Source organism: Taeniopygia guttata, chromosome 4 (genome assembly GCF_048771995.1).
Source record: "Taeniopygia guttata chromosome 4, bTaeGut7.mat, whole genome shotgun sequence".
Lineage (NCBI taxonomy): Eukaryota > Metazoa > Chordata > Aves > Passeriformes > Estrildidae > Taeniopygia > Taeniopygia guttata.
The window spans coordinates 11,471,089-11,492,396 of NC_133028.1; the positions used below are offsets into that span (position 1 = coordinate 11,471,089).

The 21,308-nt window shown below is 39.4% G+C and overlaps 1 protein-coding gene across 8 annotated transcripts in view; it reads right to left on the minus strand.

The window, feature by feature from the left end:
* The window catches only part of SORCS2 (sortilin related VPS10 domain containing receptor 2), a 533,588-nt gene that overhangs the window by 449,094 nt on the left and 63,186 nt on the right, over positions 1–21,308 (minus strand). Inside the window, exon 1 of one of the 8 annotated variants that reach the window (XM_072927963.1) lies at positions 11,152–16,236. The exons of the other annotated variants lie outside the window; for them this stretch is intronic. The gene's annotated coding sequence lies outside the window, so the exon portion shown is untranslated. Of the gene's footprint in view, positions 1–11,151; positions 16,237–21,308 lie in introns of those variants that run through there. 8 annotated transcript variants of the gene reach the window in all.

Genomic DNA, 21,308 nt, shown 5'->3' on the forward strand with positions numbered 1-21,308 from the left:
ACTCCAGCTGATGTAACAGGCAGCTGCCCAATTAGTAATGGGTTTGCTGTCTCACAGACATGTTGGACACTGTACTTGCTGATGAGAGTAAAGTAAAAAAAAAAAAAAAGAAAAAAAAACCAAACCAAAAACCACCAAACAACCACCAGAGTTTCTGTCTTCTAATCTATCCTACTATTTGACTCTCAACTGGAAACTCCAGGATTGGGTTTCAGTCACTGTATGATGGTGTCTGGGGCTGGAAGCTTACTTGTCTTGTAAAGCTTACATAAAGAAAACCAAAAGCACTGTTTAAAATCACACCAATTTCTCTTGGATTTGAGTAAAATCATGCTGAATCTCTCGCGGAAGCCAAAAGACCTCAACTTCAAATTGCATTTTGTATTCTTTCTAAGTCTCATGAATGGCTTTTTAAAAATAATTCATTAAGTTAGGACTGAACGTTTTTAATATTTTAACAAGAAATGCATAGCAGGTTTCATTTCTTCCTAAAATATTTTAATAAAATATTAACATTTAATTATTACTAACAGTTACAAAGTAAATTATTTTTTGTGTTATACTAAAAACAGTGCAGTTTTTGCTGAAACTATCATAATGTGAGTGAAATAAAAAGTAGCTTCTCTTCCATGACGAAATCTGTCTCTGTGTGAGAAGCTTTGCTTGGGAGCAGTACACCTCCTCGTATGTCATTTGTCCTTAGGGTTTTACCCATATTACTTACTTCCTTGGGCTTTTTCTCATAATTTTGGACAAACACATTGCTAAAGACAATATATTGAGATTGACACATGGTCCATTTCCACTGTGTGAATGAACAGCAGCTCCAGAGCTCAACAGCCATGCAAAGCTACTGCTAGTGAGACAGAGTTTGGATCTCATGTCCCTGTTGCTTCCAAACTTTATGGTACAATAAAAAAGAGCAGCTGTTCACTTGGAAAGATGAGATGTAATTAATGAGAGCTATAGGCCACACACATATTTCCATGGAATCTGTGCACAATCCTGACTGAGCCCTGGCTGGGGTGTGACTTTTGTGTCCTCTCCTAAAGAGGGGATCTGCAGGAGCGCCCTGCGGCTCACGGCCTCTGCACTGAGTGAGGAAAGAGATTGCCATCTACTGAGGCAACCATCTCCTGGCAAACAGGGGGTTAACACACTGAACAGGAGATTCATGGTTAAGACAAGGAGTTTAGAGAATTCCCAGACATCAGCTGTTCACACTAAGACTTAATAGGGAAAAATAATTTCAAGTAAATCTATTTCTCCTCTTCCCTTCCTCCCCAGCTCCTTTCCCTTAGTCAACAAACTGATTTTCTAATGGGAATTATTCATTCCATGTATCCTTTTGCAACATCTAACCTCTGTAATCCTTCTGCTCTGAAGGACAGAGATTTCTGTGCCTGCTGTTTTGCTGCACTGAAGAAGCAAAGCAAAAAGGTGGAGTATCAGAAAAAGAAAACAGAAAAGGAGAGTGGAGTGTTGCAAGAAGGAAGGTTTTCGAACACTCAGAGTTCACCAAAACATTTATATGAAACAGTCAGTGGAAAAGATCGAAGAAAAAACAGTAAAGCATATAGTGAATAAAAGAACATTTCCACAAACAGCTCATCCCCACTGACAGAGAAGTGTGTTCCTACCATTGTTCCTACCATGTGGATAGAGCTTAATAAGCCTGAGCAATTGAAAAGCATCTCACAGCAAAGACCTCAGAGAAATTTTAAATATTAAGGTTTCTTCTTGCACCAGGTGCTCTTCATAATCAGCTATTAATATCCATCAGAGCCAATGATGTTCAGGATCCTGCAGGATCCAACTCTAATTGATTAAAAGCTCAAAACAATGCAATGACATATGAATTATTGTCTCAAATTTAACCAGAAAAAAATCTAAGCAATAAAATATTTCAGAAGTTACTTCATGCTTCCATGTTCCACTAAGATCCACTAATTTTCCTGGAAACCCAGAGAGGTCCTACAGCAAACATAAAGCTGAAACATTTAGTCACGAATGCCTGTAAAAATATACAGTTAATTACAGAAATAGAAAGTGCTGGGAATGTTGGGTGTCCAGAATGAAAAGCAGAGTTGTGGGTTCACATTAAGAAACTAGATGGCTTATATAAGCACCTGGTTGTAGAAAAATAAACTCAAAATTTTGTCCATGTGATTTTCAAATGTCATCCAGCAAGCTGGTCTCAAAGCTGGGATGAGAATATATTAATTTTTATCCCTAACCAAAAATCCCATCCCATTCTTTTTATGATGGAAAGTGAAACAAGGGAAGAGGATAATTATTTTATCCTGGGATAATTCAATTCCATTTAGTTAACTCTGCCCTGATGGAAATAAAACTTTTCTGGTTTACATCTTCCCAGGGCTGTTACAACAAGCATTACCGCATAGTTTCAGCTGACTGCACCTGTTGTTGACAACGTCACTTCCCAACTGTGCAGAGATTTGGAAGTGGTTATTAAACACTCATCAAAGAATAAAACCAAATTTGAATCTAAATGGACTGTGCTACACTCCATGGAAGAGAGACAGCTGGCAGAGCTGCATTGCACTGAGGCCTCCTGTCAGACTCCATAAGGAATGTCACCCAGCTTCACTGGTGGCATATCAGCTGTAGTGGCAGATTCCCACATTCCAGGTTATCTGCTCGAATCAATTCTCCATACATAGCATGAGATATAATCCTTGTTTCTTTATAAAAGGCTGCTGAATATGGCTGTACTGAAAAAAAAATTTAGCCCAGCTGGTTTGTTTAAAAAGTATCAATATCACTGTTCATTTTTTATCTTATGTTCTTTCAAGTAGGACCACTTATTTTCACATATCATTCAAGACAGAAATGCCTGAAGTAATTTCCTGTACTATAAACCCTCTAGGAATAAACAATTAGGCTCATGGGAAAGTCCATATTTTCTTATTACAGCCAATAATTGTATTTGTTTCAATCGTCTCTTGCATAGACACAGAGATGCCACATTCTCCCATCTCCCAGGGAGGTCCTGCCATTGACTCAGTGCTTTAAAGAGCAGTTTGGGAAGTAGGTACACACATGATGGATCCCATTCCCATCAGCAAATTGCCTTACAGACAAGTTTGAGAAGGCTCCAACACCAAGCTTGACTTGATTACAAAGCCATTACCATTTTTATCTTGCTGCAGTCATGCATATTTCCAGCCATTCCAAGCTGAGTCTTGCATGATTTGGAGCTAAAGACTCTTAGAGAGATGTGAGGACAATTTTCTGCTCAGCTGCCACACAATGTTGGTAAATAACTGATTTCTTCACTATCCAAACTGTTGAGCTACAAGTGGAGAGGGTAAGGGAGGAAACCTCAGGGGAACAGGTCTGATCTCATTCCTTATCAACGGTTCACTGCTGCCAAATTCAGCCATCAAAGAAAATCCAGCAAACTTTAAACACTCAAAAATGGAAAGACTGAACATCCCTCAGAGAAAAGCTAATGGGATACAGAGCTTTTCACCTCGGGGTCACAAGCTCAAATCTGGCTCCTCTCAGAAGCAACAAGACTAGCAGGCTGCTCCTCAGCTGGGTGGAAGGATGCTGCTCAACCAGCCAAGCCCTCACTGCTAGTCAGGGAGTTTTGAGAAATAATCCATTGCACAGCAGTCCTGCTCTAAACAGAGACTCTAACTTCTGCATGCAGAATGTCTTACAGCCACAGCATATTAGTGCTGAGGATGAGGTAGAAATACACTGCCCAGGATGCTTATTTAAATTTCAACACTTTCATCTTCTGTCATGGTTGATGGCTCCCAATCCAGTGTTATGTACTAACTTTTTTTATTCAAGATGTTTTTCTTACTGTTTCTGCTCCATATAAATGGCCTGACAAAGTCGTATCAAGCCTCAGAGGGAAGCCAATGGGAAAAAATGCAGATAAAACAGTAGCTAAACTTTTAGGTTACAAAATAATGTTTCTTTCATACAGTAATAGTGTAGAACTGCCTCCCACACACTGTTATAGATGTCACATATATAAATGGATTAGAGAAATTAGAGAAATGAGTAAGAGTCATAAGGTCTGATTTAATGGGCAATAGAACAGGACTACCGAGACTTGGAACATGTACTAATTCCAACTGAAGTTAAAATTAATATCTCCACCTGCTGTAATGGCACATGGACAGATCTTTTAGTTATAATTTAGTGAAGCTAGTGGAAAAACAAGTACTAAATTCACATCCAAATAGCCAGATGCATATTTAGAATAATAAAATACAAGGGAAAGGATTTCTGGAGGTCATAAGAACCATAAGATCACGCCCTGATGAAAGCAGGGTCAACTTCAAGATAGAGCAGGCTGTTGTGGGTTGTACCAAGCAAAACAGTGAGGATCCTACAACTGTATGTCTGGACAACTTTTGTAGTGCTTAACTACCAATGGCTTTCATGCTGAAAAAGTTTTTACTAATATCTAAAGATATTTTTATGTTCTTTATAGAACATAAGCAAAGGATCAAGAATTTTCCTGAACTGCTGCTAGTCCCACCTCAACAGGAAAGAGAGTTTCCGATCACATCCAATAATATATTGTATCCTCTCCCTTTTTTATCTCCTCTTTAACAGGAAAAAATGCAGCAGAAAAAAAGGAAAAAAATTTGCTTTTTTTGACATCTCAGAATCCATGATACTCACTGCTATGATTGTCTACAACACCAGAAAGGAAAGTCTGTGTAAGCAGTCAACAGCCCCAGCATCAGACTTACAGATGGTGAGGCTGTCTGTGGGCGTCCTATTCTCTGAGGCATTTTATATAGATATATATATGTGTTTATAGATATAAAATCCCACTAATATCTAGGCTCTGATTTTTTTTTTTTAATTTTCATTTTGGAGTTCTATTCCTGTTATTCAAAAAAATAATTAAAAAAAAATAAGTCTGAGGAGGTTATTTCCATAATGGCAGAATGTTTTTGGTGACAGCACAGTTTGCTGCAGGTGATGTTGTAACATAAAATCTCTGCTATATTAACTTCATCACAGTAGTCCCTTGGGATACTTTACTGAAGTGTATTCTTATGATAAAACTCAAATTTAAAAATAAAAATTACCAGAGCTATATTTAGCCCTGTGTTCTAAGCAGCATAAGATGGTGTTAGAACTACAGAACTACACCTCCAATATCTTCAGGAATTTTTTACTTACCAGTAATTGCCAGCAAAGCATGAGCAAGACAAAATATAGTTCTCACAATGCATCTGATGGAATAAAAAGTGGCATTATTTTCCTTGAACTAGAATCTATTACAGCATTAATGATTGAGATATTCAAAAGCTTTCAACTAACGTTCAGATAAGACAGTGGAACACAATGTCAGTATTTATGAATATACAAATACATTAAGACAATAGCAACAAGAATTCTTTTCTAATCGACTTCTTTTCCATAAAGATGGCATGAACTGCAGTTCTCCTTGACTCTTCTCTGACACTAAGATATATGTACTCTCATAAATTCAGTTTTACTGGGGGGAGAGGAGGGAATAGCTGGGGGGAAAAGGAGTGAACAAAACCTGCTGAGAAATTGTTGAATTTCTGATGAAAGTTTATTTTTTCTAAAATAACTGGTGATTTCAACTGTGAAACTGGTAGTTTCACAAGGAATACTGAAAGCACTTGGCTTTCAGTAAATGGTGAGGATGCTTTTATGAGGCAACAGCACAGACATATAAAGTCATTAGTGATTTTTTAAAGGGTAAATTTGTTCGTAGAACATATGCCCAGGAGACTGAGCAACGAATAGAATCACAAAATCATAGAATAGTTTGGGCTGGAAGAGACCTTCAAGACCATCTAGTTCCAACTTCTCTGTCACAGGCAGCGACACCTTTCAGTGCACAGCACGTTGCTCAAAGCCCCATCCAGCCTGGCCCTCAATGCTGCCAGGGATGTGGCATCAACAATTTCTCTGAGCAACCTGCTCCAGTGTCTCATCACCCTCACTGTAAAGAATTTCCTCTTAATATCTAACCTAAACCCACCGTCTTTCAGCTAAAAGTCATTTCCCCTTGTCCTGTCACTACATGCCTATGCCAAAAGTCCTTCTATACCTCTTGTAGCCCCCTTTAGGTACTGGAAGGTCTTCCTAGAGCCTTCTCTTCTCTAGGCTGAGGAACCCCAACACTCTCAGCCTGTCTTCAGAGCAGAGATGCTCCAGCCTTCTGGTGGCTCCTCTGGACTTGCTGCAGCAGGTCCATGTCCTTCCCGTGCTGGAGGCCCCAGAGTGATGCAGCCCTGCAGGTGGGGTCTCAGCAGAGCAGAGCAGAGGGGCAGAATCCCCTCCCTGGCCCTGCTGCCCACGCTGCTCTGGATGCAGCCCAGGACAGCTTTGACTTTCTGGGCTGTGAGTGCACATGGCTAGCTCATGCTGAGGATCTCATACACCAACACACAGTAATATTACACACTCATGTAGGACAGGACTTGAATGCAATACCTTACCCAGTGGCAGCTGATGACAGAAGCCAGTGAGACTGCACATAATTACCCAAGCTGGAATTTTGCCCAGATACCCAAGTTAACAGCCTAGAACATACATACCACGGATCTTTAATTATCACCAGTGTTCATGACCTCAGTTTTATGCATCATCTGAAGTGTGCCCTGGGAAATAAGCAAAGTCTCCAGTATACATGACTGAGTGAAAACCAGTAAAGATTTGGGTGATTTACAGAGAGGGAAAGCAAAGCATTGGTTAGAACTGCAAAGATCTCCCTAGGAAGGTAATAGGGATACAAAATCTGATTTTTGTCACAAATGATTTTCAGCTAGCAAGATCTCATGGAGAAAGAAAAAAAAACCACCCTTTTCTTTCATCAGTCAATGCAAGTTTGATGATGCTGCCTCTTGATTTAATGTTGCTCTACCCAGGTATAAAAGGGAATTTCAAAGCTACTCTACTATTTAAAGAAACTCCTACTGCCTTAAATCTTTTTGAGAATATACTGATTGCATTACCAAGAGATTAGAAGCACTGGTTTTTAAAGAATTTCTGTTGTTACCATCTTCACCTGACTGTGATTTTATATTTTTCATTTTCCTCTGTGTTGTGATAGTTAAGGACAGTGAATTGTTAGATGCACTCCCATTGTTGAAAAAGGTTTTATTTCTTCATGTTCCTTAAAAAACATGTTGAGGCACTCTTCAACATGAGTTAAATTGGTTTATGCAAAATATTGTTTAGAAAATAGCTCTATACGAGAGACTATGAAAAGCAGAACAAAATCAAATTTTCCTTTAGCATCTACTGTAACTCATCAGTGAGCTGGCTACTTCTTTAATTGAACAGAACTATCTTTGTCACTGCCTGTCTCTTAAAACTATACATTGCAACAGTACATACATAGCACTGAATTTACTCTCACATGAAAGTTAGGGAACAATTGGCAGGAAGAAAAAAATCAATGGCTTTAAACTGGTATTTGGTTTCATATTTCTTTAATTCATTCTAACTAGGAAATGGGAAGAATCATTATTATTCATTCAGATTTACTCCTAAGACCTAGAGAGTTTGTTGGCCACAAGACCATCCATTTTATGCATGCTAGAGTTAAGGAGGTACCAAATCAGTCACAGGTGCCTGTGTCAGAGCCTGAGCCCCTTCTCTGACACTTTGCTGAATTACACAGACTGCAAGGTAAAACCATGTGTTAATGTGTCATTCTCCAGTCATTTTCCTCAGTGTATTTTGGCTACAGCACAGGTGACCCATTGTAATTTGCCTGTGAAGTCTCACTCGGAAGGCCTCAGATGTTTGGTTTTCACATTTTAATTGCTATTTTTCTTTCACTCTACTGCCCCTGTAGAGTCTCAGTGAAACCTGTTCAGTGGAATAACACAAGTAGGGCATGCTGCTTTCTGTCCCTGCTCGTTCTGCAAATCTAACTCAGTGAACAGAGGAGGAACTGGATTTTATTCTGGCTCACACTTTATCAGCAGGACCATTAATGAAGTTCCAGCATTTTCACCTGCACCACCACATTAACAGAAACTTGTTTAACACTGCAGGAGCAAAGAACAAAAGTGCAGTAGGAACCCATAGTGCTGCTCTGGCACTCACTTTATCCTCCAGCTCTCTTTGAAGGAAGGATTAAATCCACAGCTGAAATAAACATCTCTCTTGGGGAAAAAAAAAAAAAAAAAAACGAAACACACAAGTAAAAAAACCCCTCAACATACAGAATCCTTCTTTGCTGTGTTAAATCCAGGTTTTCAACAGCACTATTCTGCTGTAAAATCAAATAGGATATCCAAATCACAGTAATTCCTCAAAAATGGCAATTTGTTATTTGTTAGTTGCTTACAATTTGTGTTAATATTCAGAAATACACGCTGTTAAATAAGAAGTGGACAGTTTTGATAGTTCCTGGTTTTGCAAGCAATAAATCACACAATGACAAATACTCTGACCATCTTCAGGCAAAAGACATTTTAGTAGGGGTTTTTGGGGTTTATCAGGTTTTTGGTTACAGTTCTTGATGGGGCTTTTTTACCCTATTGCCAACCATGGTATCAGTAACAGAGCTATTGTTTTTTTCCAAAAAAAACGGTCAAACTTCTTTTTAATTAAGGTGCCAGAATACTACTAATGTTCAAGAAGATATTTGGGATTTTAAAAATGAATGCGGACCTATTAGCAAACAGATTGACAGAGTTCTCTTATGTATGGGCAAAGGAACAGGAAAAAAAACCCTGAGAACTGTAAAGTGAAGTCACCTAGGAGCAAATGAGTTTAAGTGCATGTACAGGCAATTAGAGATCAAGTAAGCAACCAATAGCAACTGAATTAGTACCATAATTCTGATACCCTCTTTGGCTTTTCAGCACTTATTAGAAGCTTAGAGTTTTTGTGAGCATTTTTCCTACAATAAGCCTTAACATTAACAAGCAGTGTTCAAAATCCTATTCATTACCAATGCCAAGAATATGAAAGGACATTACCCAGCACACACAGGCAGGAGCCAATTCATCTAAACTCAGCATGAAAATGTGCTGTTACTATTCAAACCAGAGGGCACAACATGCAATGAGGCACTGGCTGGCCTTTGTTGCTGAAGAGTTGATCAAATTATCAAGTAATACACATCCTGACTTAAAAGAAGGGGGAAAAAAGACAGTAAACTGAATTTTAAGATTAATAACAAATAAGCTTTCTTAAAGGCTAGCAACTGAATGATAACTTCAATCATTTTTCTTATTTAGGATTCCTAAAGCACCATTAAAAAACAAGGAGAGCAGACAGAAAGCTAGAGCAGCTAGTCAAATCACTGCCATCTCACTGGAGATCTCTGTGAGCACTCAGGGCACAGTTAAGGGATGAGCCTCATGAACACACACTCACAGAAGTCACCATGGCTCAGCTGATTTACTGGTTAAGAACACCTGTGGTGAGTTTGAGTCCTTTGAAGAACTATGGTGCAAAATAAAATGAGACTCAATTCCCAGAAAGACCAAATCCAGAAAGGCATTGGTTAGATACCAGCAAAAGAACTTAAAATAACTAAGGCAGTACCTATTCTTCCCTTGTCTTCATACAGGACTCCTGGACAGACAAAGCAAATTATGGCCTGGGAAAATAAGTAAATTTTAAATAAATCCATGGATGACAAAGTCTCCAGAAGATTAAAGCCTGCAGAAGGTAATTCAGAATCACAACCTGTTTCTTTTTGAAAGAAGTGAACAAGTGTGAAACCTGGTTTCTCAGTATCAAGTTAGCTCATGAAACATCTTGAATACTGACTGCTGTCTAAGCACAGGGCCACAGACATGCAGAGAGATCTCACAGCAAGAGAAAGTTCTCAGAGAGATGCCAGGACAACTGAAAGGGAAAAGAATGAAAAAAATCCTCAACTGTTGAAGACTATTTTCAGCCTTAATTGACCAGAACATTGTGTGTGATCTGCAGTTTTATCCTGATGAACATTTTGTGCAGGGAAGCTCCAATCCCAGCTCTGCTCTCGGATCCACCGGACACCAGAGTCCCTTGCTCTGAGGTTTCTCAAAGTTAATCTCAGCTCTGCAACTGGCTCAGTAGCTACAGCACATCACCCAAGCCCCCTGCAATTCAGATAATTCATCTATGCAGTACTTAAAATATATCTTGTCTATAAACTTTAATCTAAAGCACTGCCACGTCCTTAGATGTAGGATGATAATCATATAATTTACATTTACATCACACTTCCATACATCATACATGTTCCTCTCATTGTGCTTTCATTAGATAACCCTGATATAAACCTCCAGTGTGGCTTGGCAGTGTTTTTAACCCCTCCTTGCAGTATTTTATTCATCCCATAATAGCCTTTTACCCTGTAGTTTTCTGGACATTTTTTTCTTCTTTTTTTTTCCCCATTTTTTCTGTTCCTCATTACTTGGCAGCCCAAGGGAAGCAAGGTTCGGATTAACTTTCAGGGACTCCATGGAGAAAGTACAAAATATTAAAACTCACCCAGCCCAGTATCTATTTCATTTAACGTTCACTGGAATGTATATTGGTCAAGGCACTTTGTTAAATGTGAGACTACATGCAAGGGCACTTTATCTAAAAAAATAAATCTGATGAGGATGAGAACATGAGTTTGGATATACACTATACTTATAGGGAGTGGTTTTCATAACATGAACATATTTATCTTCTAAAAGCAATTACTTCAATGGCCAAAGAATACAGAAAATTAAAGAGAGCACTTAAAACAGTGAATCACATTTTGTTTTGCAGTTAATTATCAAAAATTCACTCAAAAAATAAAAGAACAAACAAAGGAAAGAGGTCAGGGGTAGGGTAATCTAGCTGCACTTGAGGAAAATGCCCATGTTAAGTGCAGTGTTAATCAATTAAGCTTAGCAAATTTTAAAGACAAATGTTAACAGATACTTCATAAAGCAATCAAAACATGTTTTTGCAGCACCCTCTTCCTTCAACTTTACTCTCTCTTTGTTCCTTTCAGAGAGGGCTATGGAAAATGATTTGGTATAAACAGGGGATTACTTTCCTCTCTCATTGCTCATTCCCCATTTGCTCTGTTTTGACAGCACAGCCCATTATTAAAGCAATAGCACAAATAAAATTCTGCTTGCTCCACAGTACACAGTAGTCACAGGTACTTTTACTTACTGAAATGGAAGTAGAGAGGGATGATCAGCGAGCCAGGTCATTCTCAGATTCTATTTGATTCTCAAAAGCCAGAGAGGGTATGGAGACAACATATCTTTTTATGTTCTGCTCTGCCTCCCTTTGCAGTGGGTTGGGTCAGCTCAGCATCACTCCCAGTGCCAAGCCCCAGGGGCAGGAAAGAAAGGAAAGGGTCATGGCACTGCTCTCCTTTCTGTGGAGCCATGCACAGGGAATGCAACAACCACGTGCCCACTCTTGGAAGCAGTCTGGCTGTTAATGCTGCCTTTGAAATTTTCTTACTTCACATTAAGCTCCAGCTGAGCTGTAATGCTACTGCTAAGTCCTAGGAATTCAGAAAATTATTATATTTTCATAAATCATGTCAAGTTCTCAAATTCTCTCTCCTGCACACAGTCCACTCTTGAAAACAATAATCACTTTCATTTCCTAGGTTGGGTACAGTTTGTGACAGCTACATAAATCTGTAAGATGTCCACATTGCACCAGATTTACACCACAAGAAATGAGAACAGAACCCAGCCCTATAGTTTCACTCTTTGAAGTGTTTTCTGGTGTGTTCCAATTTGCTGAACTGCTTTTGAATTTGAATTCCCAGTGCCACAAAGACACAGACAAACCAAAAAGAGTATTTAGCAAAATTTAAATAATAGCAAGATTTCTAAATCTATTTGATAAGCAATGTCTACATTTAGGGCACAGACTGTATAGTCAAAAAATCCAAGTGAATAATCCTACTGATAACAAAAACTATTTTCACACAAGCAAGGTGAACAAGATTTGGCTGGGAATCCCTAGTGGAGGAAGAGGCTGAAGGCAAAGAAAACCAAAAGGAGAAACAGAACTCCCCAAGGCTCAGTGTTGCTATGTCAGCATCAATGTGGGCACTGCTCTGTTTTATCTTACAGAGAGATGTGAACTTTAGCTACATTAGAAGCCAGCTCTATCTACAGCTGTTCTTTGACATCTGAGGCCAGATGGCTCCCAAAAAAGGCTTATTCAAGACATTGCAATCCTTACCAAAATGGAAGCTGGTAATGCTAATAATAGGATAATGTAAGAGAAAGTGCAGTGGTACATGGTAAAGAGAAGCAAACGTGATAAGAATCAGTTCTGTGCTCAGTTCTGTGCTCCATCTATTTTGATGCACAGCTGCTGCTTAGCCACCACAGGTTCTGTTCTAACACATTCCTGTAGTGTAATTCCTACTTTTTTTAATCACTTGGGTTGTGAAGACCCAACTTAATTGTTTCTCTACAGTAAGTACCATTTTGTCTGATTATCACTGATGTTCTGACAAGAAAGAAAAAGGCATTAACTCCTGACAGCACTTCACTTTCAGAGTTGGCCTCAATATTTGTTTTCTGCTTCTCTCTTGTCCCCTCCATTTCAATTTTGGTCACTTGCATATTCAGCAACATGCTTTACAAAGTGTCATATCCCCCACTGCTTACTAACCAAGCTTTGACAGTGTTCATAGCTAATCCAAGAGTTTGCACAAGTCCATAGCATAAGGTCAAGTATAATCATCTTCTCCACTTTTCCCCTCCTTCCTCAAGGCAATAATAGCTTCAGGGAATTAAATACAGGATCAAAAATGAGAACTCTACTCCTATTAACTGACCTGCATTTTCAGAAGCATTACGGAGGAATGTCGGGGTTTCAGGTGCAGCAGAATAAAGATATTAGCACCTGCTGTCATGTGTGAGGCTTCCTTGCTCCATTCAGACTGTTTGGAGCTCACACAAATTGCCCAGACAGCATTTCTCTAGTTCTGCACAGAGGCTGCGAGAAGTTTAGGCTACAGACCAGATGCAAAGTTATGCCTGGGTGAGCTTGCATTTACCATGAATTTTTCAGTCCAACATTTTTCCAAATACTCTATTTCATCTTTCTCCACATATGTGCAATTCCTTGTCTTCTTTGAACATCCTTCTCCTTACACAGAAAATGACAAGTCATCTAAAGTTCACTGAGTACCTTCAAGAAGGCAGAAAGACAAAGCCAATATTCACACTTTCTCAGGGTTTAAATAAAGATAAAATTACAGGAGAAACACCGAGAGAAGAAGTAGGAAGAATTTAAGCAAAGGTTGGATTTTCAAGATTATCAATTTTCTTGTTTGCTCCAGAAGCAAGTCATGTGCTGTCAGAAGTATGCTATAATCTATTTCCCTGCACTAGGATTAGAACTTAAAGACTAGCAGCAGGTATTAAAGACAAAAGTAATTCTTTTTTTGTTAGAAATTAAGGGACACAAAAACCCCTAAAAAGACCCTGCAAGCTAAAATTCAGAAAAACATCTTCTATGTTATCTGCAACCATGGAATGTGCTCTCTCTAGGATATTTCATAGATATCAGCAAGTTAGATAAGTCTATGAAATTTTCTCCAGATCTGCTGCTGACATATTCTGCCACAGATGGCCTTCTCATCACAGAGGAGGAGCATGCACCCAGCAAGCAAACTCAACATTTTCATAGCACCGAGCTCATCTCCATGAGGACCATCATAAAGCTCTGACACACCATTCTTACCACTCAGCTCCCTCCACTGGCTTTCATTCAAGGACACCTTCCTTGGCTCTGCAGTGAGATTTGCACAGCCTACGTTTCCACTGCTTGTCTCTCTCCAGTATGCTCAAACACACCAGAAACAGCAACCTCAAATGGCCTTTTGTCCTGTCACCTACACCTCGGACACATCCAGCCCTAGAAATGCAGTCTCAGGACCAGCTCAAAAGGTTCTTCTGTCAAATCTATTCCTCTTAAAGGTTAGCAGTTAACTGTGACCAGACACTATCTCCTTCTGCTTACCCTCAGGGACTGATTTTTGCCTAGCTAACCATGGGCCACATCATGGTTGCCATCACAACTTTCCATCCCTTCACGAGTTTTGAAACATCTTATTTTGATTGAGATCACAAGCTCCCTGAAACATAATTTCTCATTTACCATTATATGTTTGCACAGTTCTTGGAGCACTATGGACCAGATCTGACTAAGAGTGCTCAGTACAAGAAGAGTATAAATACAACCAGTTTTCAGTTTGCCCTGGTTTGGACAACCAACACCACTACACAGCTTCTGTTGATATTAGTTCCAGGCAAAATAAACACCATACAAGTCTTCTTTATTATCAGCAACTGAGCATGTATTTTCTATTCTCCTCAACTCTCATGTAAGCACTCTGAATTGCTCCATCCATGCTGAAGACAGAACGCCTGCTATATTGCTCTTTTCTGCTTTGGGAGGTTTGTCTCATGCAGGCTTAGGATGACCAGCACTCCTCATTCTGTCCTATAAATAAAAAGAGGCACACCACTGCCCTCTCTGATCTCTTGGTAGAGCCTCCACCCAGGTGTCCCCACGAGCTGGAGAGGAAAAACACCACAGTTAAATCTCTGCTGGGAAGGGAAGACACAAAGAGTTGCTGCAGAGGGAATGGCACTGCAGAGGGCTGGGATGCAGGAGGGGGAGGGAGGTTAGTGCTCTTCTCCCACCAACACTAATAAAACCTTAGCAGAACAGAAGAGGATTTTACTCTACAGAATCATCAAACTAAAGAAATATCGATTTGCAAGACGGAGAAATTGCTGGACCAAGCCTGCCAAAACCTGCACAGCCGGGAGCCCAGAGAAGCATCTGCAGAGGGAAGCCTGGGCATCAGCGTTGCCATCAGTGGCTGTTGTGCACAGCTTTTACTCACAACATGCTTTGCCTGGGATGGACTGTCAGTCCCTTCCCTCTGCAGTCCACTGGGATACCCAAGGCACTGGTGTGGAAAGAGTTAAGATAAGGAAAGCCATCAAAGCTACAGGGGACTCTTTCAAATTGCTTCTTGTGGGGCAAAACACAAATGTTAAAATACACATTAATTTTCTTCCCCATAGCAGGAGCTTTGCAGATATTGACAACTCTCTCAGGATGAAGCTTACAGCAGCTGCATTAATTTATACTATTGAGCTATAATGCTTTTAATTTATTTTCTAATTTGCTTCACATCCCCAAATTCCCTAAACTGCTTCTGTCTGTTTAATATGAAGGTTAGGCAAGGCTCTACCAGATAAATCCACCTTAAGGCTATCAGAAACCTTTTGTGAAGCAAAAGCATTCTCCTTCCAAAGAGGCCTTTCTTCTGTTCATGAAAAGACTATTAATAACACAATTATTCCTGTTGAAAGAAAAGGCCATAATTAATAGACTCAAGAGCAAAACATCCATCCTACAGGAAAACAGATTTTTTGTTCCTGGAGGCAATATTTTAAATCCAGAGTATTCCTTTGGATTTAGAAGCTGTTAAATCTAGAGAATAATGGAAAATAATAGAGACTGAAAAATAAAAAGTTGCAGATTCCATTAATAGCTCAGCACTGAAAGCAGAAAATGAGAGACTACACTTGTTATTTCCCAGCAGTCAATTAGACTTACCTTTCACACCATGGCTTGAACTAAATGATCTGCAAATATATTTTACACATGTTAAACCAAAGTTCAGCATTTGAAGTATACAGGCATATATTTTTAAGGATACAACTACTTCAGAAGTATTTCCCTTATTTGCAACCTCATTCTGTTAGCTGGTAGCTGAACAAAATATTAACAAACTTTCTGTGCAGTGCTAGAAGGAAAAGAGCATGGAAAAAAAAAGGATGAGTTAAATAAAGAGCAGAAAGCAGAGCGATACCAGAATTTTCTGAAAGCTAGTGGTCTCCAAACCTTCACAGCTATTAGCTGATCAGCATCACTCTTGTACCAGTGATAGCCTACCCAATCTCAGCTGTGCTTGAGGAGAACAGTTAGAGTCTACTCCACACCTCACCACCTAAAAAAACACATATTTGCTGGAATTGAGGCCTATTTTGATTTAAAATGAACCTAATTAAATGGGATGTATGCAGGGAGATAGAGAGACGCATTGACTGGGTAAAGAGTAGGAGCCTGGAGCTGTAGTGATAAAAGTGAAGTACCAGGGGCATCACCCCAGCCAGCTGTAAGTTCATTTCCATTCTGTAATATTTCATTGGCATGCCAGCTGCTCGTCTGTCGTGCTTCTAATCAGCTGCAAATGTCTGGGGGGCTGTCGTGTGTCCATTTGTCACCACTGGCTTCTCATTCACACACAGGCATGCCAGCATCTCTGCTTTTTTGCCATGTTAATCATAGTGTGGGTTTGGTGGTTTGGGTTTTGCTGATTTTTTTGGTTTGTTTTTTTTTGGGGGGAGGAGGGTTGGTTTTGGTTTTGGTTTTGTTTTTTGGTTTGGGGTTTTTTTAGGGGCGGGGGTCGTGTCCCTTCTCACCCTCTCTCCCCTGCCATGTTCCCATATACCTTTGGCACTGGAGAAAAGATCTCTGTTCTGTTTTCCCCCCCATCATGATTTACCTTTACTCTGTCCAATGTTACCCTGTGCAGTGTTTTGGTTATTCCACTTCCTACCATTACTACATGCTCATACTAATAAACACTGATTATCACAGTTGAGAAGCTACTCTCCTTTTATCTTAACTGTGCTCTTGGAGGAAATTTCTTCAGAGCAGACAATGATTCAGCATCTCTCTTTATCAAAATCACACCAGGGTGTTTGGTACTGCTCGACCTGAGTCCCCATTAGGTGTAATGTGTCACCCAACACTCGCTGAATTTGAACAGTGCAAAGTCACATTACAAACATCACAACTCACTCAAAGTAAAATGCTTAAACCAGTATAAAACACTTCACTTATGTTGCAAAAATAAAGTTGCTGTTCCTGACAACTGTGACCTTTAAGTGTTCAGTGTACAGAGCCAAAAAAGGATACTTTGCTGCCAGCTTTACCATCAAAGATTTCTAGTTTGTCCTACAGAGTATCTAAACCCACAGCTTTTGGTGGTGAAACTGCTGTGTCAGTATTGTTAATTGTACATAGACACATGCCCACATATAGACTTATACACAAGTATAAGGATGTTGTAGCATATAATATTTTAAAGTAAACTATGTAGTTACCTATTTCATTACTATACTCGGTAATTACTATACTATACTCGGTACTATACTCAGTGCTATCCCATCAAAACCAAATCGACACAGAGCACTGCATGAATAACTCTGGGATGACAGAAACTAAGAAACAATCTGAGAGTTGAGGAGGCCTTCTGACAAATTTTGCTTTGAGTGTATACTTTGTGAGAACTAGTTGTTTTATAATTATAAAGTGTTTTGCATATAAAAACCAAGACCTGTAGATATTTTCAGTATTTTTCTACAGCAAAGAATCAAAAAACAGTGACTACTGCTGGGTTTGGTCTTGGTTTGGTTGCACCAAAAATTCATGCTTCACTTGCAAAATCTCATATGACAACAGCTATCATTAAAATCTGCTTATTCTTTGTGTTGTTTCAGGCTTAATGCACATCGTCTAAAGTGACAGGCTACACAGGCACCCTTCAGGGGAAAATCTGCAGAGTATTACATTTGGATAGCCAGGCCTAAGGTGAAAATACTCATCAGTATAAGCTTGTTAGCTTATAAATCTCCTACCATTTACAACAAGGCTAAAACAGCTCCTTAGAGGAGTTCAAAACATATACCATCAACTCAGGGGACAGCATCTGTCACAGGAAAAGGTAGGTGAAACACATTTTGCATTAATTCAGCACACAGTCCCCACAGAATTCCTTGGCAGAAGCTATCCTGCCACCACCCCAGGGGCAAAATGGCAAAACAAGCCTCTCAGGTTTGTGCTGTGCCCTCCATCTCACACGCACAGACACAAATCTGCCATTAACCTCTCCATGCACCTCAACAGGCAGTTGTTGCAACACAAATCTGTGCAGCAGAGCAGCAAACTGCAGTTAAGGAGACACATGGTCCTTGCCTATGCCTTACATCTGGCAATTCCATCCTTTGCACTTCCAAAGGCAAACCTTTAAGCCCTTCTCCCAAAGCTCCTGGCTATTCCTGTTCTGAAGGATAGCCAGATTTTCCACTTGCTAGTACATGCAAGCCAAGCTTTCACATCTCAAGAGCTCACTTTCACAGATCTTTTCAGAATTCTGCCTTTTATTAGGCTTCTGTGATATTTGCCACAAGGAGGAAAAATACCCATCTATCAGTTCCTGCTAGATTAATTCCTGTAAATTTCTTCTTTCATGGACCTTAGTGAGTTTATATACATATAAATAAAGAGGGGCCGTTGTTAACCCTCTATAAAAGAATGAGTCTCTTTTATCTTTCACCCATGGCTTGGCAAGACATTCTGATGTCACTAGTTTTCCCACTTCCAATATGAGTGCAACTGACTGCATTGAGGTCACAGCTTAGCTCACCTCAGCTATGTTTAAGACAAGAGAGCTCCTTCAGCTGGCAAAAAAAGATAGAAAGCAACACCCAGGAGAATGAAAAAATCTTTCATTTTGTATTCTAATTTTTGGTCATTGGAAGCTGCTTCTCTATGGTGATGCTAATTTGTTTTTTAAAAATGAGACTCCCCCCTGGGATGAAAATCTCCTCAGAGGTCTCTGGCCTTTTGTTTCAAATTCCTTGTGAAGTCCTTAGGGTTGAAAATGCGGCTGCTTCTTAATACATTCAATTTTCCATGTGTTAGGGTCAGTAATCCAGTCCCATGCAGAGCAGGATCTTCCAGTTGGTTCTGAGCTTCCATGACGACAGTGAGCAGGGAGATAAATGTTATGGAGACATACAGAGCCTCCAACAGCAGTACCTCACAAAAACACTATCCAGCCTGCCTTTCCTTCTCTTCTTTTTTCTTTAAATAAATCATCAGTGAATATTTGCCTTGTGGTTATGCTCCTATGAGAAGTCATCTGACAAACCATAATTAAAAACCATCTGAAAAATCATTCATTGCATTTTTTAACATCTGCTTATAAATCCCTTTTAGATTTTCCTACTTATTTTGGGTGCACAGTGTATGTAAAACCCGGCACACAAAGGGAGAAGCGTTCATCTCACGCCACTTTATCTTTGAAGTGCTGATAAGAGGACCTAAAAATGCTAATACACTTGGAAATTCCCTACAGAGCCATAATGAACAGATTTCTATAAACCTCAGTATTCTGCCAGTGTCTCGGGTGAGAGAATTCTTCAATAAAAGCAGTTTTCTTCCATGCTGCATACCTCAGACAACAAGCAAAGTAAAGCAACACTTTACAAAATCTACATTTGCTCTCCCTTTCTGCATGTGTGTATTAAGAATTTATATGTTTAAATTCATGCAGCCCACCCTGAATTGTCCAGCTGCCATACTACTGGGCAGGAGAGTTAAAAACCAAGAGCTAAATTAACTTCAGCTCGGTACAGAGTGGCCCAAACCAACACAAACGTAAGAGAAAGTGGTTCAATCTAACCTGAGGGCAGCATGGGACTCCCTAGCAACCACAAGCAGCAGATGGGCTTTTTCTTCTGCCTTCTCTCTCTGACAAAGGGTAGCAAAGTTGTCCAGTGGTTAAAGCTGCTAGGACACTGAGCAAGATGTATATTTTGTTCCTTACAGATTCCTCATGGTTATATCTGTAAAACAGAGAACATGCTATCCTCCAATCTTTCCAAAATACCAGGAGGTTCACGGACGTAAGGTAGATACACAAAAATTTTTTTGAAGGAAAAAAGCACAGGTTGGAGAGGGCTTAATGTTCTCAAGGAAACACAATACTAATTACACTTGGATGGTAACAAAAACAACAAAAAGTTGGAAATGGTATTTTTCATCAAAAGACAACAAAGCACTGTGCAATGCATCTCTACCTCCTTTATTTTCAAAAGAGGACAAAACAGAAAAGATTTGCCAAGGCCATCCACTAAGTGAAAAGTAAGACTAGAGAACCTGACTCTTACTAGGTACCAACCATCCTGGGAGAAAGGACTTTGTCCATGTTATCATATCTGACTTGGGCTTAAATATATTTAATTGCCTTCCTAAAATTTTGATCTGTATAAGGCAGTAATTCAGATTGGAGTGGAAGCTGAATGAATATAATAAAACAATTTTAAACACACACAGTTTTTGCCCCAAAGGATTTCCTACTGTTTAGGAAAACCTTACTAGCAACATCAAGAAAATGCGTCGGCAGAGGGATATAGCACCAATGTAACCCCTGTGAAAATGTTTGAAAGTGATGGAAGAAAGGTGTCCAAGAAAACTAAAAACTTGCGTCATTACAGGATTGTGTGATTTTAATAATGCACATGCTGGCACTACATATATAGGCACAGTGCATAAGCTGCCACATGAAGAAGTTGTGTTGATTCCACATGATGTCCTTTAATCACAAAGCCTTTAAGTTCAACAGAATCTAATCCATGAGGTAAATTTTACTTGTATTTAATAGCATATTTCTGTGCTTATCTTGGTCTACTTGTTTGCTTTACTGTGTTTTGTGCCTAAATATTTCTGCCCAAGCAAAATTTGCATGTATTTATAGGTTTATTTAATCCTTTTTCCAAATAAGAGAATTGGAGAAATCAGTATTAAGCAAAAAATTCAACACATTTACATGAGACAGTTTTGGATAAACACTGAAGCACTGAGAGACTTAAAAAAACAATGCTTAATTCCAGCCTCTGAGCTGGGCATCTCCTTTCTAGCTCGCATGGGGCTCAACTGCCTTTCCTACAGACTTATTTGGATCAGTACTGTCTAAGATATGCTTTGTTTGAGGATGCAGAATTGGGTGTAAGGAGAAGAAAATAGTATTTAAACACTAAAATTTAAATGCTGACTGTGATAACATTGCCTAAGTCCTGCTAGAGCGTGTTCCTAGCACTGACCATTACTATGATAGATACAGCATTTTAGGAGCAATAATATCAGGGTAGGCCTGGCACTTAAAAATCTCTAGCCCTGAGTTCCTGCCCCTCTGGTACTGATTACTGACAGGGGTAGATACAACAAAGATCTACCTAGAAGTCATTTGGGTGCATAAGAGAAAATACTAGTTCATAAAAAGAATAAACAAATCCATTTGTTTCAACTTCTCTTAATCAATTTTAGGTATATTTTGCGATGGTATACTTATAAATGCCTAAGCAAGGAGATAGGCACAGAGGATGTCTGCTGATTCAGGCTGCATTACCTCTGCTGCATTAAGGCCTTACACAACTGCATAAATGGCCTTGGGATTAGGTCCTGTGGGAAGTGAA